Consider the following 5,934-nt stretch of genomic DNA (forward strand, 5'->3'; position numbering starts at 1 on the left):
GAAACCTGCACCGCGCTCGGGCACGCCTAAATGGACACTGACTGAGTCACTGATCGCGCCAACTTGCCAAGTCGCTATCTTGGGCATGGAAACGAAACGAACGATCTCTGTTTATACTCAAAGGTTTGACAAAGGGAGATTAGACCTATGAATTTTGCTTAAAGCTTCGAATTATGACGTCATTAGCGTTATCCCAAGAAAAACGGTACCTAAGGGATTGGCATAAATATGAACAAGAACATAGTTATCTTTATGTTGGATTTTTTTTTTTTTTTTACTAAAGATACTTTGGTGTTTCGTCTCGTCACCTCTTCAGGAAGTAGATTTTGGTAGTTTTTCACTTTGTAGAAATTTTGGCCCGATTGTATATATTCTATTACAATTATTATCTATTTAAATGAAATAAAGGTAGCAATATAGTTATTAATTGCCTTCCATAAGAAATTGCGTGCCTGAAGTGTTTATATATATATATATATATATATAATATATATATATATTTATATATATATATATATATAATATATTATATATATATATATATTTTTTTTTTTTTTTTTTTTTTTTTTTCTAGTGCCGTGTATAGTATTTTGATAAACGATAGTAGCAAAACATTACTAGATATATGGCACAAAGTGAAAACGTAAATACAAAACAAATTACAAACGTGATAATCAGCGTGAAACAGTAATATCACAACTTTCATAAAATCAGAAATATTTATTAAATTGTTCTTCATTCATTTTAAAGACTGGCACGTCTTTCTAGCCGATGTGAGCGAGGTGATACATTTGTTTTGAAAAATGTGACGCCAGCTTTAGTACCCGTAAATCCGTCAATCACTGTCGTGAAAAACAGTATGAATTTATTATTCTTAGCTCGGGTTTACTTTAGTTCTCACAAAGATTACTAACCGAAGAGAACAAATATTAACCTCGACTGACCTCTGGGCAAAATAACGGTTATTGTCCTTCCAGTCACAGCGAAAACATGAAGAGCCAACCGGGCCCCCCCACAACCCCTCATCCTTTTTATCCCATCATGCTGGGTCTTAACGAAGTTCCGCGGGCACCCATTGGAGAATATCTTCCATAGAATATAAGCTGAAAATTTAATCTGTAGCCTAATAGCTTCAAAGGATTTATATTAACGTATGGGAATAACATTCACAACCTGAGAAGTCATTCAATATTTCTCTGGAGTGGCTCCCTGGAGGGCTGGAAATCTATCAGGCTTCACTTTTGACCAATAACATTTCCTGACTCCAACCTCAGTATTTCGTGAAAAAAAAAAAGGTAAACAATGCACCAAGGTATCTTCGGCCCAATATAGTTTTCTGTACCTGACCCGGTGGGGGCCTGTCTTATAGCGTTGCCAGACACACGATCATGGCTAACTTTAACCTTAAATCAAATAAAAACTACTGAGGATAGAGGGCTGCATTCGGTATGTTGATGATTGGAGGGTGGATAATCAACATACCATTTTGTAGTTCTCTAGCCTCAGCAGTGGCTAATAATAATGGTAATAATAATTAATTATTATTATTTCAATTTTATATTATGAAAATTGTTAGCAAATTACAATGTAACAAATGCCGAAGTATATAAATGAAATGGAACTTTTTCGAGGGCATGAGCATTTGCCTTATAAAATAGACTTTGAAATATATATTATATAATTTGAATATTGCTTATGGTATTCGAATTAAATAAGGATATATATATATTATTATATAATTAAATTATATATAGATATATATATATATATTATATATATATATATTATATATATATTCAAAAGTAAACTTAATCTCCATTTTGGTGTTTATCCCGTCTCCTTTGCTTCGGGAAATTCACATTGGAAATTTTTCTCTTTTTATCCAGACTTTTCTCAGCCAAATTAAACAGTCACTTCCTTTGACATGTACTGTTGATCCTCTTTGAAAATAGAAACTACATTACATCGCCCAAAGTCTAAAACGTTCTATAAATCACCTACCATCTCTACCTTACTGTAAGAAATTCTTTTACAAATAAGTTTTCTATATAAAAAGTTATTTCATTAAAAATCATTTATTTCTTCCATGTACTACCGCCTTTTTGGCCCGCCCCCCCCCAAAAAAAAAAAAAAAATCAAGCTCCATTCCAGTCTTTGAATGAGCTCTTGTCCCCACCAGAAGCCAGACAGGTAGTCCGTGACGTCAGCATGGTAGCTGGAATGTGCCATGTCCCGGATACACAGTTTGTCAAAAACACGGTAAATCGATTCCTTTCCTCCAAGTATTCCCCTTTTTCAGTCCGTTATCTCTGCACAACAAAACGATTGGCTCCATTCTTATGGCCACTGTCTCTTCTTGTAAAGCATCTAATGCAGGTTATTTTCCTTTTCATGGAAAAGGTAGCCACGCAATCTGTAGATTTTCCTTCTCCCTTTCAATTTCTTCGACTTTTATTTATCTATATTCTTTTTGTCTTGTTTTGTTGCCCCATGTCTTCGCTTTCTCTTTTTATTAAATTCCTATTTCTTGTATGTAGAAAGTAATTGCCAATGGATGTATGTATATTTGAAAATTTCCTGCTTCGTGATACCTATCGTAGGTACACGTTTTTTTTTTAAAGGTAATGATACCTCTTGGCTGAATTACCTCAATTTACCTTGTTAATGTTTTCCCTAAAATAGCATCTTATGACGTTGGATGACAAGTACAAGTTATTGATAAGAAATAAACTGTATCCATGACAACGAATCAAAATAACCTTCTCTCTTTCTCTTTTGTGCAACAGATGAATGATCAGTTATTTGAATATAATGGTGTTTATTACAAACGTACAGTGATGCTCAAATCTCATGCAACATGATTCCATAAGATTTCGTTCAAAATTCACTAACTGGCAACATAGCAAGCTCCATATTTATCTATTATTGCAATGCGGAAACGCGATTATTGCATACAATATGGACATAATATGTTTCACAAGAGTGAAATCTGTCATATATGTCAAAACTGTAAGAAAATGTCACGTGAAGCAAATTTCAGAAAAAAACTCTACGAAACATTTTCGAAACTTTCGTTCACACACCGCTGAAGCATTTGACCAAAATGAAGTCGTCATCAAGCATCAGTTCAAATGTTAAATAAAAAAAAAAAAACGAAAAACAAATGGTCATAACATTCATAATGCTTCCAAAGCCAACATAAAATTTAAAATAGTCCTATTAGATTGCTTTTACATCTCAATGCTGAACAATATGTAAATATGTATATACAAAAGTAGAATGCGCCCACCGATATCAACGTGTGAGCGGAGCGTGTGTGACGTATCATTTGTCGGTGTGCAACAACCACCACCCGGTGTAACATAAGTAGGTCTACACTGAGTAGCGACAATGAAATTATCTTGAAAACACTTATTTTATATGTTACAGGATTATTTGGATTTTCATACATAATTAATTCCTATAATTCTTAAATATTTAAAAAATTATGGCATACAAGTAAATATTCGCCCATGCAATTATTCTTTTGTCAAAGCCAAGATATTATTCTTAGGCCTAGGTGTTAGATTTCTTTACTTGACAATTAACAGTCACATCTCTCTATTAAAAATTTCTGGCCAGAAAGCAAATGAGGTTATCTACACATTCTTGTTCTTCAAGTTACCTTATGAAAGGATAAATTATACACCAAAAGCGAGGAGAGGGACTTTTAAGAAAATAATATTTTACACCAGTTGAAAAACAAGTGTTCCATACGCCATGATATTAATACTTATGATATTTCGATTAATAGTCATCTTCTCCATATAATCAAAATCATCATCTTATATTTGTCAAAGAACAGGTAATCTCTACAAATAAAAACATTAGTAACATTATATTTCATTAGGCTTAGATTTTTCTTTTAGGCCTATAATTCATTTTGCAACATATAGGCAGCGTAAACGCAGCCTAAAACTTCAACATTCAAAGAAAATTGGTTGTAATTCATATCCCCGTTGTATTCGTCAAAAAACAGATAATCTCTACAAATAAATTCATTAATAACAGATTATATCTCAGAAGGCTTGATTATTTTTTTAGGCCTATAAAACATTTTGCAACATACAGGCAGCTTAAACACAGCCGAAAGCTTCAACATTCAAAGAAAACTTGTTTTAATTCATATTCCTACGTTGAATATGTTGTTATGACTGTTGAGCTTATTAGGTCTACTGTCAATGCAGCAGACGTAATGTTGACCATTCCGAGGAGCATGTAAAGTGTGCTTTCATTGATGGCACAGCTAAACTTATCACACCGCATTTTGAACTTAGCAGCGTAAAAAAAGAAAATCAGTTCAAATCACACAGATTACGAATTATACCAATGCATAAAAGGGATCATATTTATATAACCATGAGGAAAATAGGGCTAGCTGTGAATTCACAAACTTTTCGACATGTATGACAATAGAAAAAGAAGTATAACACTACTTGGCAACATCACGTTGAGTCTGAGAATCTGGACGATACAAAAAGAATCATGTCGCATGAGATTTGAGCACCACTGTACATAAAGTAGTTAACTCAAGGGTGTAATGCTAATACGATATCTTACCAAAAAATGTCCCGTACGAAGAAACTGAGTCAAGATAAAAATTTGAGAAGCTGTTTTCTCAGAGAAAATCCACGTTAAAAAAAACTTGTTTTGAATACGATATGATCTTACAATTCGTTATGTGAAACGGGAAATAAAACAAAATGTAAGTTGGTATAGTTATTATTTTTTATATAAAAATTATACATTCGTATCTGTAGTTATTAAAACAGGAAATGAAAATAAAGAAATTTCATCGTCTTTTATGGCTAAACTTTGCAGCAGCAATTGGTTTTTCCATCACCCTCTTCCACATTTCAATTTCACTCTGGTATTTCTTTTCCAGTTTCTTTTGTTCCAACACTAATTTTTTACAGTTCTCCCGCAGCTCCGTAATCTCCTCACGGTACTTTCTCTCCCTCAGGTCAGCAATCTCGAGGGATTCATTCCCGTCACGGATCTGGAAGTCTGTGTTGTCATCGTCAGCGTCGGGACAGCTGCTGAAAAGCTGTCTCGGAAAAATACTTCGTGGAGAACATGACACACTGAGCCATTCTTCGTCGAAGCAATCTGCCTCTTCTTTACTACGTTCAGACTCCCTTCCAGTTAATGGAAAAGGCAGATTCAAGGTTCTGTTTACCTCCTCTATTTCCATTTCAACGATTTTTCTATCTCGCTCACTTCGTTGACCCATGGCTTCCTCTTTTTTACTGATCACCTCTTCTGCAAAAAAATATCCTGTTGTTAAAGGTTTTGCCTGGTTATTAATTGGCATAAAACAATGGGAAATTAGCTACACAAACTAATAATGGTCGCACTGAAAGTTATCATGACAGATACGTCAGAAGTGTGAAATTACCCCAATGTACTTTTTCTATTGCCCAGACATGGCTTCCTTGATTGCTGGATATTGAATAAGTAAAGCTTTTAACAACAAGTATACCACATTATGTACAACACACTCACCTTTTCCCGAATCTGGAAGTTACAGGTGAATAGTATACAAACACAACTGTACGCTGTCGTTTCAACGGAAGCCAGCCCCGTGCTGATGTGTTCTCGTTCCTTGAGCAGGATCGCGACTGTGGGTCCTGCGTGACTCTGGGGATGGGGAAGTGTTGCCAAAACGCGGAGAAACGACCAAAAGTGCGGAGAAGATTCGAGTGGGAGTCTTTGAATGCAGAGCTGCGGTCTGCAACTCCGCACGCGTGCGGAGGGCTGTAGGTCCGCATATTGTATTTATGCTATTGAAACTTTTTTTCCACTTAATAAAGCTAATTTAAATTAAAACTGTTTCATTAACACATTGCACATATTTAATATTTCTTTAAAATACTAATATTATTAAAAAAACGA

At 34.5% G+C, this 5,934-nt stretch overlaps 1 long non-coding RNA gene across 1 annotated transcript; it reads right to left on the bottom strand.

Annotated features, from left to right (window-relative positions):
* Positions 1-4,745: 4,745 nt before the first annotated feature.
* Positions 4,746-5,679, bottom strand: LOC135216962 (uncharacterized). Its single transcript, XR_010314989.1, has 2 exons — positions 5,545-5,679; positions 4,746-5,301 (listed from the first exon to the last, which is right to left on the bottom strand). It is a non-coding gene; the product is annotated as an uncharacterized LOC135216962 (long non-coding RNA).
* Between the last annotated feature and the right edge of the window lie 255 nt (positions 5,680-5,934).

Source organism: Macrobrachium nipponense, chromosome 7 (assembly GCF_015104395.2).
Source record: "Macrobrachium nipponense isolate FS-2020 chromosome 7, ASM1510439v2, whole genome shotgun sequence".
NCBI lineage: Eukaryota > Metazoa > Arthropoda > Malacostraca > Decapoda > Palaemonidae > Macrobrachium > Macrobrachium nipponense.